At 48.6% G+C, this 12019-nt stretch overlaps 1 non-coding gene across 1 annotated transcript; it reads right to left on the bottom strand.

Moving 5' to 3' along the window:
* Nucleotides 1-10213: 10213 nt before the first annotated feature.
* On the bottom strand, nt 10214-10285 carry TRNAG-UCC. The gene has a single exon. It is a non-coding gene; the product is annotated as a tRNA-Gly (tRNA).
* Between the last annotated feature and the right edge of the window lie 1734 nt (nt 10286-12019).

Genomic DNA, 12019 nt, shown 5'->3' with positions numbered 1-12019 from the left:
GGTGTGCAAGCTGTGGTATCTACATGTGTATATAAAGTTTAATCAAACCCCATTTTTAAACCCCTGAGGTCTGGGAATAGAAAAGGAGATCTCTGAGGCAGAGCCCGTCCTTCAAAATCCTTAAGATCACTGACTTGCCTATGCAAATGTCATGGGAGTATAGCTCAGTGGTAGAGTGTTTGACTGCAGATTAAGTGGTCCTTGATTCAAATCCAAGCACGCCCTTACAAACTTGTACCTTCAGTAAAAGTAATTCCATTTCCAGTGTGTTCAGGAGCTCCTCTAAATAGGGATCTCTAAAATGAATTGACACACTCAATGCTTTCCTGTGCAAGTGCATAGAAACCTAGCAAACATATCCCCCAGCTGAAATCAGTTCCAATTCTCTAAGTGTCTAGTTTCATTCTCATCAATGAAACAAAGGCACATGAAGTCACATTTGCAGGTCTTTGGTCTCTATGGGCTACAATGTGCAGAAGAACAAGAACCACATCCACGTGGGAGGCATAGACTAGTCTGTATTACATTTGGTAAGTAAGTTGCCATTGGGACTGAAAACGCTACTGGGGGTGGACAGGAGCCTGTTACAAAACTAAAATAATCAAGATTTACCAAACTCCCTGTTACACATTCAAGCCTCTCTTTGTGCACAAAGCATCAATTGGGGCTCTAATAAATGGCAACCTTCCTTTAACACAGATCGTTGTTCCTTGTGACTTTCAGATGCATTCGAATGGCAGCTGTTCAGAGGTCATGTGCTGCTAGTTCATGAGCAGCAGCAGAGTCTCTGTACGTTTACCAACCATAGAGCTGGGTGTTTCTGCATCCAAGTAACTGCAGAGTCAGTGTAGTCCCAGACAGTTAATTGCACAGTCTCCCTTTCTGGTCTCATTGATCATTTGGGTAGAAACAGCAACGGTTTGGTGGGTTTTGGTTTTTTCCCCCTTCGTTTTCTCCTAAGGAATGTGTGATCTTGAGCATGTTAGTTTAAGTTCCCTGTGGGTCAGGAAAATTCCATCTCCTTGAAATAGCTGGGAAGTGACCTGTTTGTATAACCTAGATTAAAGGAGCTTTTAAAGAAGACATTGCTTTACAATTATGCTGGGATAAAAACAGTAAATTCCACGGCCAGACACCAGGCCAGGATCAATTGATGGGGCCAGGATCAATTAATTACAGGAGAAACAATCTCTTGGGAAGTAGCTGTAATTTGTCCCCAGACCTTTCCGTGTTCTCATATGCTATCAGGGATGCTCTTCTAGAGGGCAGATTCAGAGTTAGGGTCATCTGGGCATGTACCCTCACTCTGTATTCCCTGTTTTTCCAGAGTTTGAGTTTTAGTGAACTCGATGTTCTGGAAGGTAAGAGATAGTCACAGTCAAAGTTAACTCTCTGTTAACAAAGGTTTTGTTAGTGACAAATAATGAGACTAATCCCTCACTGCGGTAATTCCACTGACTTCAGTGTGCTCTTTCCCTATTTCTAGTTCCAAAAAAATAAGCAAATTAAAACAACCTTGAGACCTAAAATGCTGTGAGAAAGTGGAAATTTTAGTAGCTCAAATAATTCAGTTTCTTCTGTGTCTTGTGCATGTGTAAATGGCACAACACATTAATTTATAAGCACATCTTTCTTAACTTCTTTAAATATTCTGTAGTACATTGACTAGATCAAGTGGGTTGTTCAATGCAGTGAGCTTTTCATGCATTGCCCAATACATATTTTTCATATTATGTAAATGAACACAACTCATTGAACACAAAATTGTGTATTTCATGCTGTGAACTGTGTCGGTAGCTCAGATTAATAGGCTTATTTTCTCTCTCTCTTTCTCTCTCTGTGAGGCACAACAAAATAATTTAGTGATACTGAAAACGTTCCCTTCTCCTCCAGAACTGCCTTGGAATCACCTTCCCTTTGTAGATTAATCTGCCCCATGTCTCTACAAGGAAAATATAGTTTCTATGAAAAAAACACATTTTTTTAATTAAAGGGACTGAACAGAATAGGTTACTCAGACATAGGTTAGGCGTTTGTTATAGAAATGGGTGGGTGAGATTCTGTGGCCTGCGTTGTGCAGGAGGTCAGACTAGATGATCATAATGGTCCCTTCTGACCTTAAAGTCTATGAGAATAGCCACATGATGGCGACACATCAGGAATGCAAAGCAACAGGTTCCTGGTTTGCACATCGATGGTGACAAGGGATTGAACTCGACTCCCCTCTTTTCACAGACACATTTGTTTTATTCTCTGAGGTCAAACATCAGTTTAAATGTTGTACTTAGTCCTCTGCCTTGTAGCTTCAACAGCCGCAGATGCAAGATGAGTTACTGCAGCCTAGACCTTGTGTCCGTGTTTAGGTGGTTTTCACCTAAACGTTCAAGCAGCTCATAGTAATGTCCCGAGCTCCCCAAGCCCCACTGACAGCTGAGCTCTTCCTGCCCACTGAGCCCAGCCCAGACCGTGGGTGGGGGGTGAGTTTGTACCCAAATAACTGACAGAGCCAAGCAAGGAGCAAAGAAATGTTTGCTCCGGTCACTAGGTCTCTGTTTCTATTGCTCGTTGTCTCTCTCCCCTTCTCTGATAAGGAGCAACGGTAAGAGAAGAAGAGGTTAAACCATGTGCGAGGTGGTGGCTGGGTTTGGATGACAAATTTAAAACCATCTCAGCGCCCTCTAGTGTGACACTGACACCATCAGATTCTCACCTTTCACTCACACTTCATTAATAACAGTTTCCCTGAACTACTTTGCTGTGATTATTTCAATGGCTCCTGCACCGATACCTGCTGCCCCTTCTGGCTGGTTAATTGCACTATTTGGAACCTGCTCCTAAAATTACACCCTTCCTGGGAGCAAGATTCAAAACTGCCCGAGGAAACCCCATTGGGTTTCAAGTGCAGCCCAGGCAGGGTGGCAAGGGGACAGCACAGGGGTCTCAGAGCTTCTTCTTCCTCACAGAGAGAAGGTTAAGGGGGGCCACTAGTTATGACTCCTGGGTTTTAGTCCTGGCTGTGGGAGGAAAGGGGTGTTTAGTGGATTAGAGTTGGGGGCTTAGGAATCAAAGAGGAAACATCTCCCTTTTCAGCTTCAATGCACATTGAACAAGAACATGGCTTCTCATCTCTTAGGTTTCAGAGGAGCAGCCCTGTTAGTCTGTATCCACAAAAAGAACAGGAGTATGTGGCACCTTAGAGACTAACAAATTTCTTAGGTTCTGTTGCCATCATGTGGCCATTTCATTTCACTTCTTATTGTTAAAAAGTTTGGGTACTTTGCACAGAAACATCATCTCCTTGGGAGAGACAGAGAAGTGGAAGCTGCATTGATTTAATCCTCTGAAAAATAGATAAGGATTAAAATATTCCCCAGACAGCTCAGTCCCAACCGTTCTCCCTCACCGCTGCCAGTGAAGCTCAGTTCTGTCCCATGGCCCCAAGAACTGCTGGGTGCAAGTCCTGAGCCTGATGTGAAGTCAATGTAAGGGTGACTCTGCCTGCCTAGACTGTTCTGTAGAAAAATTCAGACACAGTCCATGGCTGGTGAAGGAGAGACAGATGTGTTGTTTGATTGTTTTTCTCATTTTACATTTACTTGATCATTTTGATGGCAAAAGTATTTGTATGAGACCATGAAAAAAGGAAGAAACCATAAAAATACCCATAGGAGAAAGGGGGTGTCTGACGGATGGGGTAGATATGGAGATTTTTATGAAAGGGGGAGAGGCCAAAGTAGGGCCTTTAGCTGGAGCAAAGGGGGAGGGTTTTTTGTGCAGTTTCATTTTAACCAGCCTCACATCCTGTAGTCCCTACTTCCCCACCCCATCAACAAGTGACCTAGCGCCTCCCCACTGGCAAGGCCACCTCTGACTCCTGAGACAGCCCCACTGGTCTGGCCCTCCTCCCCACTGCAAAAACTGCAGACCCTTCAGCACTCCCTCTCCTAGCTGGATCCCCTGGCAGCCAGAGCTCTCCGCAGAACTGCCGTGGTTGCGCCCCTGGGTCTCTGGTCAAGGACGGCTACCAGCTTTTCCTGAGAATGCAGCTGAGAAATGACTCACCCTTCTCTAGATTCTCGCCTGTGGGCTCTGAGAAGCCGGATGGGCTCTATATGATAAAGTCCATGTAACATTCCCCTCACATCCCAGCCCTGGTATGTCACCAGTAGCGGCTGTCCCTGGGTAGCAGCCAAGGATGTTTCCCACCATTCAGGAGACCCCAGCCTGGGACTAAAGTCAACTTCAGGCTTCTTCTCTCTCCCTTCTTGGAATCAAGTTCATGTTTTTGCCAAGAGTTAAACCAGCCCGGACCCCCACAGTCTGGATCAATGTCACAAGTTCCCAGTGTCTTCATGGAAGAGAATTTGTTAAATCCCAGATGAGTGGGGTTAAATCAGTTCTCAGCCTGAGTCCTTTGCTCTTAATCCTGAGGATATTGTCCCACCATGGGGCCATTTCCCGCCTCTCTTTCCTAGGGAAGCACAATTTTCCTTGCACAGACGCAGGAACAGCAAGATCTTTCTCTGTCCCTTGTGCAAAGCAGGGGGCCAAATTCCATGAAAACAACGGACAAGCAGGGAGCCCTGGGCACATCCAGCCCTGGCTGTGAGATGTTCCCTCCCCTTTTCTTTATGCCCCTGTTGTTATTTCATGGAATGTCTGGGATGAGGGAAAAGCTGAGTTCACTCCAGGTGGAGGGGGAAAGAACCCTGAAAATCTCAGGACCCAACCCCCGCTACCAGGCTCACCGAGGTGCTGGGAATCTGCATGGGAAAGGGACGGTGTGAATTGTCAAGGTGGGGAATGAATAACAATCTACAACTAGATCCACCTCATTAATCACTGACACAGGCTAATCCTGCCGCAGATAGAAGGGAAACTGGGAGTGATTCTTTGCTGTCAGCCATGGAAACAGTGACCCAATTGCACCGCAGTGAATGTGCTGGGGAAAGCTGGACTTTACAGGCAGGTGGAAATAGTGGATCCTAGAAATACCTGGAGTCCCCCACACCATTTCTGCCACCAGGGTGAGATGTTGAGCTACTCACAGCACCCCCCACCATGACCTTGCAGCATGGGGTGGCAGCACCCCCCACCCAATGCAGGGGAGAGGGCTGAGTGTATCTCTGCACCCTGAGCTCAGGGCACCCACTCTCTCTTCCCCACACATAGAATCTGGCCCTGCTGCAAAGTGACCCCTAAGAACCAGCAGCCTTCAGGACAGCAGGTTTGACCCTCAGAGCAGGGAATGTGTCCACCATGCTGCTCTTAGGCCACTGGGTGCTCTGGAAACAAGAGGGCTCTGAGTGTAACCTATAGCATATATGGTTGATCTGGGAATGTAGTTCAGTTGTAGAGCATGTGCTTTGCATGTATGAGGTCCTGGGTTCAATTCCCAGCATCTCCAAGTTCTTTTCACCCTGCTGCTTTGCTCATGCCCAGAGGGGATGTGGCCCAGCAATCTCCCTGCAGGAATTTCAATCCTGCTCTGTGAGGGGTAAGTGCCATTTGCATGGAAGGTTGTGGGGGGTGGGGGTTCTGTGCCTAAGTCTCCTCTGTACATTTAAGGGCAGGTCTACACTAAGGGCGGGGGTCGAACTAGGGTATGCAAGTTCAGCTACGTGAATAGCGTAGCTGAACTCGAAGTACCCTAGTTTGAACTACTTACCCGTCCACACGCCGTGGGATCGAAGTCTGCGGCTCCAAGGTCGACTCCGCCACCGCCTTTTGCAGTGGTGGAGTACCGGAGTCGACCGCGGCGCTTCCAGAGTTCGAACTATCGCGTCTAGATCAGACGCAATAGTTCGAACTCCGAGAAGTCGAACTCACCGCGTCGACCCGGACGGTAAGTGTAGACTAGCCCTAAGATTCCCACCAGCTATGCTGCTTGGGACAAGGGTAGATGAGAAGGGAGAATCCTCCAGGACTGGAGGGAAAGGTCCCATCTGCTCAGACTGAGAGGCAAAGACTAGACTTATTTCTTGTCTGGGCCCAATCTTTTCACCTGGTATAGCCCTTGTTCCAGCTAAGGTGGTAGCTAGGGGATGTCTCATGACTGCAGCCATGTTTGTTCAGTTCCACCACCTTATACTGCTTTGGTACAAGGCAGGAATCTTTTGTCTCTCTCTCCTGGGGAAAAGCCCCAGGTTTAAGATGGATTCCTGTACCAGGTGACATGGTCACATGTCCTGTGAGACCCCCCCGCAAGCCTTCATTCTTCCTGGCCTGACTCACAGATGGTGCAGGACAGAGCCATCTCCAGTCAATTGTTCTGGTTAATGGGAGCCATAAAGAGTCCAAACCACCATTAATGGCCCACATTTTGCTTTATTACAACAGGACCTCAGAGTTATAGTTCATATTTCTAGTTTCAGATCCAAGAATGATCGGTTCATACAAATAGGATGAACACACACAATAGATTATAAGCTTTGTAATGATACCTTACAAGAGACCTTTTGCATGAAGCACAGTCCAGTTACTTTATATTCACACTCATTAGCATATTTTCATAAAACCCTATGGAGTGCAACGTCACAGCAGGGAAAGGGTTTTACTGCAGCACCTGGAAGCAGTTGAGTTTCATGTTCAGGTTGTAGTATGAGTTCGTCCAGGTTACTCGTAAGCACACAGAGACCTTAGCGGGTGTTTTTGATACAGGAATTGCCCAGACACGATAAAGTGATGGGGATTGCATTTTCCTTTTTTATTTCTGTATTTCCAATGACATTTCTGTTTGTGATTTCGTTTTGCTTTGTATAACTGTGTTTTCTCCTGGATTTGATATTTAATGAAAAAAAGAATAAGGCCTCAGGGTGCTGGCTGGAGGAGCAGGCTGGGGCTAGGACTGCTAAGAGAGCGAGAGTAGCAGGTTTTCTGTATTGTTTCCAGCCCTCATTTTTCTTGACTAGTTTCTCTTCTGCACAAAATTTGTCTTTTTTTAAATATGAACCTGGCTAGCTCAGTTAGCAGAGCATCAGACATTTAATCTGAGGGTCCAGGGTTCAAGTCCCTAGTCAGGCAAAGAAACACTTTCCCCTGTGACATCCCCAAAGAGTTTCAGGAGGACTCTCCTTGACTTTAGTTTTTCCTTTTCAGGACATGGCCTTTCCTAGGAAGGACCCTTTACTGCCTGGGACTGAAGGTGCTACTGCCTCACCTGTCCACTGGCCTCACAGTCTGGAGGAAGAAAGACCTCCGGGTCTGCAGCAAAGTGCTGAGTGTTGACTTTTTGAGCAAATGCAGGGCTGGCCAAGGAGGCATGTTCCCACTGAGTCCTCCCTGCCAGAAAAAATTGTCCCCACAGACAGGGGCGGCTCCAGGCCCCAGCACACCAAGCACATGCTTGGGACAGCAAGCCGCTGGGGGTGCTCTGCCGGTCGCCATGAGGGCGGCAGGCAGGCTGCCTTCTGCAGCGTGCCTGTGAAGGGTCCGCTGGTCCTGCGACTTTGGCGGACCTCCCACAGGCAAACTGCCAAAGGCAACCTGCCTGCTGTGCTTGGGGTGGCAAAATGCCTAGAGCTGCCCCTGCCCACAGAGTCCTCCCTGCTGGAAGTCTACAGTAATCAACAGGTGCTCTGCTGGCCCCATGGTGTAAGGGCCAGCACTCAGGACTTTGAATCCTGCAATCTGAGTTGAAGTCTCAGTGGAATCTGAGAACAATTCCTGTGCCACAAACCCTGCTGGATCTTCCAAGGCTCTGTCTTGCTTTCTCAAAGGCCATGAAAGCCACTACAAAAGGGTTTTTTTTCCTGCTGATAATAGCTCACCTTAACTGATCACTCTCGTTATAGTGTGTATGGCAACACCCAATTTTTCATGTTCTGTGTGTGTGTGTATATATATATATATATCTTCCTGCTGTATTTTCCACTGCATGCATCCAATGAAGTTGGTTTTAGCCCAGGAAAGCTTATGCTCAAATAAATTTGTTAGTTTCTAAGGTGCCACAAGTACTTCTTGTTCTTTTTGCAGATAAATTCATGGAGGTTAAGTCCATGAATGGCTATTAGCCAGGCTGGGTAAGGAATGGTATCCCTAGCCTCTGTTTGTCAGAGGGTGGAGATGGATGGCAGGAGAGAGATCACTTGCTCATTACCTGTTAGGTTCAGTCCCTCTGGGGCACCCGCCATTGGCCACTGTTGGCAGATAGGATGCGGGGTTGGATGGACCTTTGGTCTGACCCAATATGGCCATTCTTATGGTCTTATGAAGAGAGGGGCAGAGCCCTTCAACAGAGTTTTTGTAGTGTAGTGGTTCTCACGTTTGCCTAACATGCAAAAGGTCCCTGGTTCAAAAGCAGACAGAAACATGTGGGTTTAAGTTTCCCAGCTCCTACTGGCCTATTCCCTGCTGTTGTAGGAGCAGCAGTGATTTCAACGCTCAGAAGGTCTGTTATACTTCCCCTGCTCCCACTTTTGTCTCCTGTCCCTCTCTGAATGCCTGTGAAGTGGCTTTTCCCCTCCCGCTCCCCCCTGGAATGCTCGTGGGATGAATGTTCTGGTTGAAGAGCAGAAGAGCTTCCAGGTAGACAAGGTGTCTGGGACTCTAATTAGGCAGCGCTCACACACCCAGAGCATGGACACTGCTCAAGGTGGAGTGTGACCCACCAGATTCAGCCAAGTCATCTCTAGTCGCAGGCCATGAGGTGCAGGCCCTTAAAAGGGGAAGGGCCCTGTGCTCAGGAGAGCACTCACAAGCTTGTACCTCCAGTGAATGCCCTTTGCCCAGACCACCTGGCCAGTGGTTCACAGCGTTGCATTTCATTGAGCCTCAGGAAGACTTACCTTCATCGCACCGTCCAACACGGTGCTGTGGGACACTTACCTTGCAGAATCCAGACATCTCCAGTGCCGTGCCTGTCCTGGGAGCGTGAGTGTGACACCCCGCCCCCGCTTCTTTTGAACTTAGCTATCAATATAATAAACGTGCTGATTTCTGCCAAACTTTGGTGGGTCATTAGTGCTCCCTATGCTGACTAGCTGGCCCAATTTTGGGTAACACCTGCGTTAACCCCAACCCCTGCATGGCAGAGGGTGGTGAAATGAGCTGAGAAAAAGCCTTGGTGTCAGCAGGGGAAAGCTAGAGGATCTTGGCCTATCACCTTTTGAAGCCTTGTGGTTTGGTCTCCTCTGCCCTTGGAGATTGGCCTATGGCGGCCGGCTCTTCTGCGTGACTTGCCAAAGGAGGAAGTGAGGCGGGAATGGGGCAAAAGAGGAAAGTCGAGCTGAGGAAGGCAGGGCAGAAGCTAAGTGCCTCAGTGCGGCTAAGTGGGGTAAGTAGAGTGTCACCAGTCGTTCTGCAAAGCCTGGGGAGGTGCGGTTGGCTGCTGGGAGGCAGAATCTTGTGCCTGCCTCTTGGTTTCCCAGGGATGGCTACTTGCAGCCAAGGAGAAGAAGGATGGTTCTGGGTGAAAGGAAGACAAACAATGTTCTAGGAGGAAATTTGGGTGCAGGGTGCTGGCTCTGCGCTGGGGGAGGGGGTTGGGGTGCAGGAAAGGTGGTGCTTACCCCAGGCACTGCAGCTCCCAAAGTGACCGGTACACACAACCCTCTGGCAGCAGCTCCTAGGTGGGCGAGGCCAGGGGATCTCCGTGTGCCACTGTCTGCAGGCGCTGCCCCCAGAGCTCCAATTGGCTGCAGTTCCTGGCCAATGGGAGCCGCGGAGTTGGTACTCGGGGCAGGGGCAGCGCATGGAGACACTCCCCCCACCCCAGGGGATGCTGGGACATGCCGGCCATTTCTGGGAGCGGCACGGAGGGACAGAGGCAGAGTGGGCAGGGAGCCACCTTAGTGCTGCTGGCACATCTCTGCACACCCATGGGGGGAGGGGAGCAGAGGGCCTCCATGTGCTACCTGGGGTAGGGGCAGAGCACAGAGCTGCATCCCCTCCCGGGTCTATTACAGGAGTGGGTGGGTGGGGTCTTTTGGCCTGCAAGGTGCAGCAGGTCGGACTAGATGATCACATTGGTCCCTTCTACTTTAAAGGCTCTGAGTCTAAAAGGGAGAGGGAAGTAAAGGGAAAAAAATAAAAAATAAACCAAATATTGTAATAACCAGGATGACTCCACCTACTCATTGTATAATTCTGCCCCTTTCTTCCTCCACTGGGTGTTTAATGACCTACAGGACATTGATTCTCTCATTTCCATTGCTAAACTGATACAATGTGACTGAAATTAAACCAATTCCCAGCAGAGAAAACATCACATCTCTGCATTGGCTGGGAATTGAACCCAGGTCAGCTGCTTGGAAGGCACCTATGCTCACCACTATACCACCAATGCATCTGACAAAAGCACCACTTATGCTTGCCAAATGAGGCTAGACCAGAATTGAGGCGTTTTACTGCCTGTTAAAATGTACTGGAGTCTCATCACTAAAAAAAAACAAACTACCTCTATCTTCACCTGGGTTTGAACCATCAGCCTCTCAATTAGGTCACCGAAGTGGTTAATCACAGACACAGGTAACTACCCTACACTTCCCAAGCTTGTCTATGAAGCATGTACAGGGGCACACCTGGCTAGTGAGGGAGGCGCACTGCTGGGGTTATGAGTTCAGGCCTCACCCAAAGCATCGGTTTTCATTAGCCAGGGAGCTTCCCCCACTCACTTTGTCTAATTCACATGGAAAGTGCCATATAAGGGTGATGAGAGTAAATTCTAAACTCTGAAATGTGGCGGTGGCCCATAGATTGGGATAAGGGGTTTGAAGAGAAAAAGCTCTAAGGATATAAAACCAGACAGTCTCCAGGGGCAAGTACGGTACAACGCCTCAACAGGGAGCCATTCGGGGGAGGGGGTTTCACTTCCTCTGTTAAATGTCCTGAGAGGTATTTTAAGATGAAGATAACACCATGGCTAACAGGTGACTGGCACGTCCTGGGTTAAAGGAAGGGACTTGGGTTAATAGTCGGAAGATTTGTGTTACCGTCACTGTCTGACCCCCCTTCAGTGCAGAGCAGGTTTGTACGTTGCTGGGTGGAACGCACAGACTCCTGGAGAGCAGGGGCAGCTGTTTCCATGGCAGAGAGCCTGGCCCTTAGGAGACTTTCTTGACTTGCTGTTTTGAAGCAATTCAATAAAATAACGGTGGAGCTGCAATGTCCAGTCCAAAATTTCAGCCCCCCCCCCCCAGTGCAAAAATGCTGTTTGAGGATCTAAACAGGAGGCTTCCGGCGCTAGGACTCCTGACCAGAGAGCTCAATGAGGGGCGTAAGAGCTGCTGACTCTGAGGGTCCTGGGCTAAATCCACTTGCAGGGGGAAGTGTTTTGATTTATTTGATGGATAATGAGCGCCAGCTACCAGGGGAGAAGCCCTGCCAACCTGCTGCCACTCCAGCTGCTGCCCCGGCGGGGGGGAGCCCCAGGGGGCCTGCTGCTGCTCCAGCCACCCCAGGAGTGCTGCCGGGGGCCACCGAGCTGCGGCTGCTCCTGCTGCCCGTGGAACCACAGGAGGGAGATGATTTTTTGACAGTGACGGACGCCTCGTCCTAAAGGCCTTTGTCTGCCTCCTTCTAGTGACTGTTTGGTACAGGAATGCAGCCCTCACTCCTGAGTCTCTCCTGGGGAAATAATGTTTCTGTGCAAAACACCAAAGCTTTTGACAGAAAGGAAGAAAAGGAAATGGCCACACGATGGGACTAGGACATAAGGAATGAAACACAAGATGCTTCTCCCATGTGCATTGACTTTGAACCTTGTTGTTTGCGGTGTTGTTGTATCCATGTTGGTCCCAGGACATGAGACACAAGGGGGAAGAGGGGTCACATAATATCTTTTCAAGGACCAAGGAAGGGAGTATTATTTACTCCTTCTCATAACACAAGAACTAGGAGGGGTCACCAAATGAAATGAATAAACTGCAGGTTTGAAATGAACACACTTCCCTCAAGCTGCTGGCAATGCTTCTACTAATGCAGCCCAATCTGCTGTTAGCCTTCTTGGCAACAGGGGTACTGTTGACTCATATCCAGCTTCTCATCCACTGTAATCCCCAGGTCCTTTTCTGAAGAACTG

The sequence above is a fragment of the Mauremys reevesii genome, unplaced genomic scaffold (assembly GCF_016161935.1).
Source record: "Mauremys reevesii isolate NIE-2019 unplaced genomic scaffold, ASM1616193v1 Contig29, whole genome shotgun sequence".
Lineage (NCBI taxonomy): Eukaryota > Metazoa > Chordata > Testudines > Geoemydidae > Mauremys > Mauremys reevesii.
The sequence above is the reverse complement of the archived record's forward strand: the minus strand, read 5'-3'. Positions and strand labels throughout refer to the sequence as shown.